Source organism: Brassica oleracea, chromosome C9 (assembly GCF_000695525.1).
Source record: "Brassica oleracea var. oleracea cultivar TO1000 chromosome C9, BOL, whole genome shotgun sequence".
In the NCBI taxonomy this organism is placed as follows: domain Eukaryota; kingdom Viridiplantae; phylum Streptophyta; class Magnoliopsida; order Brassicales; family Brassicaceae; genus Brassica; species Brassica oleracea.
In genome coordinates, this window is record NC_027756.1 from 46762921 (window position 1) to 46774289 (window position 11369).

General features: G+C 32.4%; 1 long non-coding RNA gene and 1 pseudogene across 9 annotated transcripts; one reads left to right on the forward strand and one right to left on the reverse strand.

The window, feature by feature from the left end:
- Nucleotides 1-11369, forward strand: part of LOC106315190 — a 14807-nt pseudogene continuing 3438 nt past the window's right edge.
- Nucleotides 7397-10304, reverse strand: LOC106313201. 9 transcript variants are annotated; one of them, XR_001264324.1, is made up of 9 exons: nucleotides 9960-10304; nucleotides 9507-9575; nucleotides 9351-9427; nucleotides 8782-9274; nucleotides 8417-8468; nucleotides 8249-8335; nucleotides 8024-8168; nucleotides 7719-7845; nucleotides 7397-7615 (listed from the first exon to the last, which is right to left on the reverse strand). It is a non-coding gene; the product is annotated as an uncharacterized LOC106313201 (long non-coding RNA). The 9 variants fall into 9 exon arrangements; XR_001264323.1 differs by having other exon boundaries at nucleotides 9886-10304; XR_001264321.1 differs by having other exon boundaries at nucleotides 8782-8964; nucleotides 9077-9274; nucleotides 9507-10304.

Sequence of the window (11369 nt, forward strand, 5' to 3'; positions counted from 1 at the left end):
ATGAGGAAGCTAACTAGTGAACTCATTTGGATCAGGAACCTGCTAAGAGACTTGGGTATAGAAACAACAACACCAATCACAATGCATTGTGATAACCAGACAGCTATCCACATAACATCAAACTCAGTATTCCATGAAATGACTAAACACATTGAAGTTGACTGTCACAAGGTGAGACAAGCTGTGGAGCAGAAGATCATTTTACCCTGCTATACTAGAAGTGAAGATCAGTTAGCTGATATCTTCACCAAGGCAGCAAGCACTAAAGTCTGTGAGTTCATTCATCCAAAATTGGGACTCATAGACCTCTCATGCCACTGATATTTCCTTCATGAAGTGTTCTACTCTTTTTCCTTGACTTGGGTTTTCTCCCAAAGGGTTTTACCTAGTTGAGGTTTTAATGAGGGAATACTGCATGGCTTCCAAGCTTGACTTGTTCCATATGGTCAAGCTTGAGGGGGAGTGTTGACATGAAGCAGAAACAAGCTGTCAGACTTGAGAAACAAACTGCCAGACTTGAGAAACAAGCTGCCAGACTTGAGAAGTTACTTAGAGACTTAGAAATAGTAGTTATGATTATTTTATTTTTATTTTTTCGGATTTTTTTTTTTAAAAACACTAATCAATCGCGGACTGCCACGTGTCAGTGGAACCCGTGAATAGTTAAGAGGCTCAGCAAATCGAATCCTTAGCTAGGGAGTTTAAGAGTTTTTGTTGGCACAAAAACATAGATGAAGTGGAGCCCACATAATTTTATAATAATTTTTTTTGAAGGATTTGTGCTAAAGATCATTGTTGCAGATGGTCTAAGATATATGCGGGTATGACGTGGCAGCCTAAACACACAGGTGGCATATGTAAAATCTAAAAGTAGATACATTAGAGCATCTTTAACCCAGAAACCCTTTTTGGGGTGCTTATTTTTTTTTCTTTTTTTGTCTGATTTAAAAAAAATAAAAAAACACACCAATCGCGGACCGTCACGTGTTAGTGGGGTCCGCGAACAGTGCAAACAACACAATGGCATCGGTGCTTATATAAGCTGCATAGGCACCAGGTTTTCAATTTAGTGGGACCCACCCCACTATTTTATTAATTTTTTGTAAGCTCCCTCTTAGACACTTTGGGATAAAGATGATTTAAAGGGGAATAATAATAAACTCAATTGCCCTCGCTTTTCTCCCTTGTTCGCCCTATTCTCGAGTTTCTTGGGTTTTACGTCTCTTGCTCTGAGTTTTCGTATATTCCCGCATTCTTCCAGAATCCTCCGGTTGAAATGGCGGAGGCGGATGCAGCGGCAGTAAACGCCGATACACTGAGGCTGGAATTAAAGAAGACGATGACGAAGATTCTTGAGGACGAAGGAGTAAGCAAATATCGCGGTGAAACTGACGGAAGTTTTGGAGCCTTGAAAACAATTGACGAGGCGGTTAGAATCCTGAACTCTCTAAGGGAAGTTGAAACGAAGAAACCGGAATCTGCTCCTACTACTTCGTCTTCTCCGGCTTCGCAGCCCCCAAAGTGCCGAAAGAGTTTAAATGTACGCTCTCTTATGCGATCATGAGCGAACCTGTTGTCATCGCTTCTGGCCAGGTATAAACATTTCTTTGATCTTCTTGCGAACATTTCTATCATTATTTGAGAAGTGAATTTGCTTACTTGTCATGTTCTCTATAATTTTAGGTTTAGTCATTGATTAAATAGTAATTTTAATAACTAATTTTAGTGATTTAACCGATAACTTATCATTATCTTCAGAATAATTAAAAATTCTAACGAAAATATCATAGTTAAATTTATATTATATTTATTTTATTAAAATTAAAATTAAAATAGTTTGTATATGTTTATATAATATTTGGTTAGTAATATTAAACGACTCTATTTTAATATTATATATATATATATCACATAGGATACATTAAATCATATATTGTTTTTGCAAAGAATTCAAAAATACATCTCCTAGACTATATTTGAGAAGTGATTTTGCCACATGTCATCTCTACAATCAATTTCACAAAACAAATATGACATGGCTAGTGAAATTGATGACATAGCTTCCGAAAAAATATCGCATGGATAATTTTATTTAATGTTGATTTATATTTTTGGCAAACTTATTAGAATATGATAATAATTTATATATTACATTTAATACTGATATTTCTTTTTGGTAAACTTTTTAAAATATGGTAATAGCCCATACATCATCTATAAAATAATTATATTCATATATAACATTTCAAATTTTGAAATATTATTACTTTTGTATAATTATACAATTTGTATTAACAAAGCTTTCAAAAATTTCTACAATTTAAAAAAAAATATCTAATCGTAAGATCATTAGTTTCTTATATATCTAAAAAATATTATAGTTTAGGCTAAATTTTTGACAATTATACAATTTTATAACATTTTTATTAATTTTATACAAATTGATTTAACATATATCAAATCTATATTAAATATTAGTAAGAAAATAGTAAAATCTATAATATTTAATAAATTTTATTTTTAAATATAAGTTAGATTAAAAAATTCCTTACTGGACATGGTGTAGGAAAACACCTAGTATAATATTATTTGCAAAGTGATCACGTTAAAAGTTAGAACGTTTATTGCTTACTTGTCATGCTCTCCATAATTTTAGGTTTAGTCATATTTTGTGATTATTTAGTAATTTTAATAACTAATTTTAATGATTTAGCCGATAATTTATCATTATCTTCAGAAAAATTAAAAATTCTAACGAAAAATATCATAGTTAAATTTATATTTTATTTACTTTTTTAATATTAAAATATTTTATATATTTTATATAATATTTGGTTAGTAATATTAAACGACTCTATTTTAATATTATATATATATATATATCACATAAGATATATTAAATCATATATTTTAAGATAAATTTCTTATGATAACCAAAATCACTTTGTGATAATTTCTGAAAAAATGTTTGCAAAGAATTCAAAAATACCTATAATATTATTTACGAAGTGATTTTTCGCTATCACGTTAAAAGTTAGAACGTTTAAATTTTTATTACACTTAATATATAATTAGATTAGATTTGTTATATATAATTGCCCGTAAATAAAAAACAAATTTCATGAATTTGATAATCATCATTACCTAAAAATATTCTATCTTATGTTATCCAAAAAATATTTTACATATCTTTTGAATATTTTAAAAATAAATATAAATCCATGTATATAGTTTATGTATATACAAATGATTTCAAGTTTATGTTACGTGATAATTTTTTTTAATTACAAAATTTATTGTGTATAATTTTATTAATATTTAATCAGTTATTACTTACTTCAAAAACATGAAAATAATTTATTCTAATGGTTTTTGAATTGATAATATATTTATTTACATTTTTTGTAAAATTATTAAGCCCGCAAGTACGGGCAAAACACCTAGTTTACAAGTATAATTAATAGGAAAATACCCTAGGATATCAGTAAAAAAGTTTATGTCACAAAAATGATCAAAAATGTTTCATTAAAGAGGTAAAAATACACTTATACCCCTAGAGTTAATTAATCTAAACCTTAGGGTTTAGAGTTAAAGGGTGGAAATTTGGGATTGAGATTTAAAATTTTATAAAACAAAAATTTTTTAAATAGTTTCAAAAAGTATTTTCGAATTACAAAAAGAAAATTTGAAAAAAAATTAAAAAAATTTTGAAAAAAAATTTTTAAAAAAAATTAATAAAATAATTTAAAAAAAAAATTATAAAAAAAAATCGAATTTGAAAACAGATAATCTAAAACATATTATTATTTTTAATTTTTTTATATATATCTAGGGTATTAGAGTCTTTTTACCTATTAAATGAAACATTTTGGTCATTTTAATCATTGTTGTCTATTTTTGTGATCAAAATTTGAAAATTGTCTATTTAGTAGAATTGTCCTACCTAATAACTTTGAGAAATTGTACTCCCTGTACAAACATAACCTCGTAATTTGCAGGGATAGAAATTGACCTTTTTGGATGATGTGTTTTTTTTAATGGCACTTTTACCCTTATATTGAATCACAATGAAAATGTTTTTTTCAATAAAAAACACTATAATCGATATATGCTTTGTTTCTGAAATAAAAAAATTGTTCATCTCTCTCTTTCACATTTACATTGTTTACATCGAAAAAGATAGATGATGAATAGCTCTCTCTCTCTCTCTCTCTCTCTCTCTCTCTCTCTCTCTCTCTCTCTCTCTCTCTCTCTCTCTCGACTCGACGGAATCAAGCGGTGATCTCTCGTCGATGGAATCAATCGGCGTTGCTGTCGCTGTACTTGTCGTTGTACTTGTCGTCTCTCACCCTCTCCTCGACGGAATCAAGCAGAATCAATCGATGATCTCTCGACGACTCCGCGTCTCTCTCTCTCTCTCTCTCTCTCTCTCTCTCTCTCTCTCTCTCTCTCTCTCTCTCTCTCTCTCTCCCTCTCTCTCTCTCTCTTCATCCTCCTCCCTTCATCTTCCATGACCTCTTCATCTAAATCCCCTTCGTTTCCATCGACCGGTGTTTGCGCATTCCTCAGTTGGGTCGTCCCATCGAAGTTCTCTGAGAATATCTCACGAGAGGTTCCATACTCACAGAGCTCGTGTTTCCGCCTCTGATTGTGTTCCTCCTTATCACCACTGGTTGCCTGAATGGTCAGAGATACTCAAATCTCAAAAGGATGAGTCTTCACCAGATCGCTCTTCTTGCTGAGAACTGAAATTAAATACATTTTGGCTGGTAGTATGTCATGTTTTAAATTCGAAAGTTTTTTGTTGTTTTCAGTTTTAATTGATATCTGACATTCAAAAGTTTTTTGTTGTTTTCAGTTTTAATTGATATCGTCAGATTCCGATTGAAGCTTTACTTAATGAGGAGTGTTAATGACGACCATGATTTTGTTGTAAATTTTGAGAGAACCTTTTATTATGAGAAACAGTGATAAATATAATAGAAAACAATTTTTTTAATGGACTCACACTTTTATCATCCGGTTACCATCTTTTTGTTTTATTAGAGTTAAACGAACAAATTGGAACATAGCCATTCTTAGCTCAATCATACATAACTATATTTTAAATATTATCCGTTTACGAATTGACATAACCATCAACAGATCCAATAGCCTGTAATTTTAACTCAAAACATTAGTCAATATGTAAAGTATCCGGATAAATCACAATATAATCATGCTAATTTATGAAAATATAAAAACAACCAAATTTAACCGTGTTAATTTACATATCAACTATATGATTTGATATTTATTAGCCGGCTAAAATAAGTCAAAATAAAATCAAGGAAAATAAATACAAAAACATATATTTGTTAACCGGATAAAATAACTTAATAGCTAGAAACATATACATATTAGCTGGCTAAAATAAGTCAAAATAAAATCAAAGAAAATAAATACAAAAACATATATTTGTTAACCGGCTAAATTAACTTAATAGCTAGAAACATATACATATTAGCCGAACAAATATACTGCGTGAAAAGATTTACTCAAATGCATAAAAATATATTTGGTAGCCGGCTAAACTAACAAATACGTAAACATTAATAATTCATGTTAGTTGGCTAATTATTATACTATCTTTGCGCGATGAACGATTTTCATGGGGAGTACGGTCTTCTTGTTGCGCCGTCCTTGTGAAGATTTTGGTGTCGACGATGTGTTAGGGATGTCGGTTCTCCGGGACATCTCCCTCTTAGACGTGAGGCTCTTCTTGGCTTGTAGATTTTAGAGTATGTGCGCGGCGATGTAGGATGCGTGTGACGGCGAGGAGCAGCTGAACTTTACAGAGGAAGTTTGAGAATCGGCTCTCTTGTAGATTCCGGTGGTCGGGGCGCGGAGCAACTCCAGGGATAACTCTTTTGGTGAAGACTAATCATGGATAGATCGATGTCCTGTTTCAAACACACCGGCTGCCGAGAAGCTGCGATACCCATTCGCGTTCGTCGAAGCATTCACGTTCGTTGAAGCTGGGGCAATAGCTCTTTTGTCTTCTTTCCCTCGCTCTAGTCTTCTCTCTTTAAATCTTGATATGCTTATGCTTGTTCTTTTTTGTTGAATCTACGTGTCTAGGGTTTTGATGTTTCTTTGATTTCTCCTGGTACCATAATGTATATAAATGTATGCTTTTGCCGATGTCCCTTTATCAGAAAGAAATAATTTAATTTTTGTTTCTTTAAAAAAGAGAGAGCGATACAAGTGATAGGGTTATCGGTGTATTTTCATACCCACTGGTGCTGGGCTCCACCACTTTTTCCATTCTTGCAAATTTCACTATTATTGTATATTAGGTTCGTGTACGCGTGGATTATATACTTTAATTTTTTTTTAATTTGATTTTTTCGTCCCAATATGCTAATTGTATTATTTGGAATTTGTATTAAATTTTGTAAATGTTTTGCATATCTATTTTAAGTTATAACTTGTTTTGTCTTATTATTTATATCTTTAATATTTTCCATTTAACACATTTTGTGTTGTTATATAACAGATTTTCATTTTTTTTAATCCATACATTAATATGGCTACCACACTAAATATGGGGAATGTATTTTACCTAAATTTCGATATGAAAACCTAATATTACCTGATATTTTATCCGAAAACTCAAATTATCTTTTATATTTATCATGATTTACCAAAACACTTGAAAAACCTGAAATTGATTGGAACGTTTTTTCCAGATATTAATTGGTTTTCAACATTATTATCCAAACCAAATAAAAAGTTGAGATAATGGAACTGAAACCAAGTATAATTTCATAAATACCCATACATATCTTATATATATTTAGAACTGAAAATTATATAAAAATATATGTTGAGCCTAAATGTTGACATCTAATTTTTCAAGTTTTCTTTTTAATTTTAAAATAAATATATTTGTAGTGGAAATATCAAATCTAATCTTTGTCTTATTCAATATCTTGTGTTACTATAAGATTGATTTCAATTTTTAATCTAATATGGCTGCAACTCTAAATAGAGGAAATGTAGTTTAATTTTGGGATTATTTAAAAAATAAAAAATTAGAGAGACGGTAGAAAGAGATGGGATGAAAAAAGAAGATAGAGAATGCCATAATGGAATTTTGATTAGTTTGAGAATTTTGTTTTTTTTAGTTATCAGGTGTAATTTCTGTTTAATCTTTGCTTTGTTCCTTCTTATATGCCCTTGCATTAATTCTTTACTTGTGAGATGTAGAACTCATTTTAGATGTTAAAGGTCATAACTTCAATTATCTGAATGCCTCCCCTTTTCCTTGCCCTTTTCTTTTCTTATAACTTCTCTTAGAGGTTCATTTATTTCTGTAAACACCTTTTTTTTATATATTAGAAACAAAGAAATGTATATGTAACACATGTTTACAAATCTGAATACAATGATAATATCCAATATCTCTGCTTCGGAAATTTCATTGTAAAAGCGAAAAAAAAATTCTTGGACGATTCCAGGCAGATTAATCATCCCACGTGTGCTTAGTTAGCACAACAGAAAATAAAAGATGAATGATATATCTATCATCTTTAACATTCTCTCTGCTACGTACATCGATTGGAAGATATCTCTGAGACAGACACAAAACAATGAATGGGAATAAATACATGTTTATGTATATCTTTTTCAAGTTCTTGGCATCTGTTTAACTACTAAAATAAAAATGAGCTTACTTTCTAATTAGTTTGGTCTGTGGATCCTCTTGAACGCAATATGATTCTTTCCATTTCCCATGATGCACTGGACCGAACGTGCCATAACCGGTTCCTTTAGCTCACTGAGATTGTCATTCATGATGATCTAGAAATAATCAATAACAAAATAATCAGACCAAGGCTGGAAGTTGCACCAGATTATTATATTTTATGTTTGACTCTTGATATGTCTGAAAACTTTATGAGACACTGGCACAGATCCAGATTTCAAATGCAAACAAATAAAAGTTATAACAGGTATAAGATTCTAAAGTTCATCATACCTGCAAATAAAAGCTCATGGTTCTCTAAATTCAAACTAACACTGACACCATCATGCTGACATGCATTGACGCATGGTAACATGGCCTCAGAGAGTGCCTTTGCAAATATTTTGGAAAGGAAGTCATGAGGGATCGATCAACTTCCCTGCTTAAACAAAACGAAAAAACTCTGAGATTCAAGCCTGTAAGAAGAAGATGTTACTATAGGATTTTGGTTCTAGTCACCTGAATAATTATCTTCTGGAAAGGATGTATTTCCATGATAGTTCAGTTACTCAAGAGCACCAGACATGCTTAATAACTCAAAGTCTCCTGCAAGCCAAAAAGAATAAGAGCGTTTACAATCCAAAAAGAGAATATCTCAGGCTAACCAATAAAGAATTCATCACTTACTTGTCATCATGAACAGAAACTCCACACTCTGCATCATTAGCAAAGAAAGAGCCTGAAACATGAGCAAGATCGTCATGAAACCATACATTTTAACCAATTAAACTACAAATTATTGCAAGTTGCTCTCCGGGAATGGGCTTGACTGAGTGCCTCTATATATAACTTTGTCACACTATGCATGGATTCGCTTTTTCTCCTATGAATCACATCATAGAGAATACATAACAGAAAACCTATTTTTTCTGGGAAAAAAGAACTGATGTCACCAATTTTAATGATATCCATATTTATCTCCTAGGCATGTACATGATTTCTTCCAAATTTTTAAATTGGAGGAAAGTGATTCCTTAGAAGACTTTTCTGACCTTCATCTCTTGTCTAAGTTGGTCCCTTTCTCTGAGCCAGTCAAAGGATCTCTGTAAAATGAAGTCTTCTCCTTCATCATAGGTTATACCATTCCAAACAGAACACAGTTAAATCCCAGAAGAATGGGATCAGGCATGCTGCTGCTAAATCAGCTTTGACTTCTCCATGCCGATGCTTGAATTCTGGGAGACAGAGAAACATGTCCAGTACCAACATTAAAGTAGTCAACAACCTAAGCTCAAGACTGGCATTGTGAAGCAATACTGTAATATATGAATATATACTGTCATATACCATCCTAGGACTGGAATGGATACAAATAGTGATAGCACTTGGACTTTGCTTGTTAACATCAAGACTGACTTGGCAAGATCTCAGATACAATTTACAAAACTAGTTGAAACGTTGATGTTGATAAGTTAAGAGTACAGATTTGCCATATAGCTTTTCTCGTGAAGTACGCTGAGTCTTTAGTTTCTTATATTTCAGTTACTGCAGAGCAGGAAGAAACACTCAACGTATGCATTTCCCAACTAAAAGCAACAAGCATTAAACATTATGTATATACCTCTAAATTATCTCCTTCTCCTGAAAAATATTTCTTCCCTTAGACTCCAACTCAAACTCAATCTCATGCATACAAATCTAAAGCAAAGTTCTGAACTTTACTGAAACCCACAAACAAATATAGTGTTTTTTAGATTCTAACCAACAAAGGTCGTACCTGAACATCAAGATGCATGACCTTCTCCATGAAATTGCTACCTTCTGAAGGGCAAGTCCTCCTTATAACCTAAAAATATGAAATATAGTGTCAGATCAGATTTCCTGAAGTTATTCTATAACCTATTGCGAGATCCAAATAAACATTGATGACTATGAGCATACGAAAGAGCTGGCGAAAAGAAAACAAAATCTCAAGCTCTATAAGCCAAAAACCTAAGGGTGAGAAAAAACTGAGAATCAGGTTTGGCCATCACTCGATTTATAGGGAAATCAACAACAAATGAATCGTAAGAAAAAGCAAAAAGCCATAACGTTGATCAATTAACTAATGCAATTAAATGTATTAGAAGGGATTGTGAATTTGCAGGGAAGGAAACCAAGAGATTTAATATGTCAGGAAGGAGATGAAGAGAGCAGCGGAAGGAATAAATTGACGTGGTAGTATATTGACCGGTTCGCCGCTATGTTTGATCGGCACGTCGGAGAACACAACACCTTGCCGTTTGGCAGAAGAGACACCGGTTTTGCTGGTACGATTGATCGGCTCGCGGAGGAGATACCTGGTTTCTTCGAGATAAGATCGCCGTAAACAGGGGATTTGCTGTTAGAATTCATAGCTTTAGAGAATATACACAATTTTGTGTGTAATAAATCTGGGAAAAAAAGAGTGTTATAAAGAAACTTAGAGGTAGAAAGGCGAAAGGAAGCCATAAATGAGATTTTCGGAGGATTTATTGCACATATTTGGAGTAGTGTGTCGATTGATCGACGATCAGTTGAAGAAGTGGAAACAACGAAGATAGGAGAGGCAGAAGAGATTCATCGTCTCAACTTTATCGTTGTAGGGTTTCTTTTGGATTGGGCTTTTGGGCCAAATTTTACATTTTACGGATCAAGAAAAGAAAGCAGCCCAACACCAAGGTGACGTGGCAAAAAGACAGCTCCTCATTGGACAATTTTTTTGGACGATGTGGACACCCTAACTAATGCTCTTATTCTCTTTTTACTTATTGTTTGATTTTCTGTGCAAATTGCTCAATAACTTTTGATATATCATGGTTGTTACAAGAATCTCAATGGTTTAGTCAGAAAATAAAAAAGAATCTCAATGGTTGGGTATGCTTTGTTTCTTTTTTTTGTCAGACCTATGGGAAGAGATACATCACAGAGTGGCTGAAGAGTAGACATACATTTCCTAAGACCAAACAAGTCCTCTCTCACCGTTTGTGCTCACCTAACCATTCTATCAATGAGTTGATTACGCAATGGTGTCGCATCAACAAATATAATCGGCCAAAACTATCAGATGAAGTAGCCATTGGATTGTTCCCTGATGACATCGTTGCTTCATAGGCTCAGTGCCGTCTCTTGGCCATGGCTGCCTTGGCATTTGCCATGGGTCCATAGGTCTGTAAAAAAATTTAGTGTTATTTTAAAAGCCCATTTTAATCTGTTAATTTATGATAAAAGCCCAAAAATTAAGTAAACCTAATTAACCTAATTTATAAAACAACAAAAAGTATGTACTCTCACCTTTACAATTTTTCCGTTGACAAAAGAAAAAAAAACTCTAGAATCGAAGCAGTGACCATTAGGCGTTAACAACACAAATCACAAACCAAAAATCGTATTCTATTCATCGATCTGTTAGTGGAATCCCTTTCCATAGAGGTATGTTTAATCAATTATATTTGTGTCTTAGTTTATTGTTTCAGATTTTTATTTTATTACTATTTCTAAACCCAAACTTTTATGCAGTTCTAAAATTTTCTTTGGTGGGTCTCGTTAAGTGTTTGGGCAGATCAAATCCAGGTGACTTTGTTCTTTTATTTTAAAAAGAGATGGTGTGTGGAAATGATCA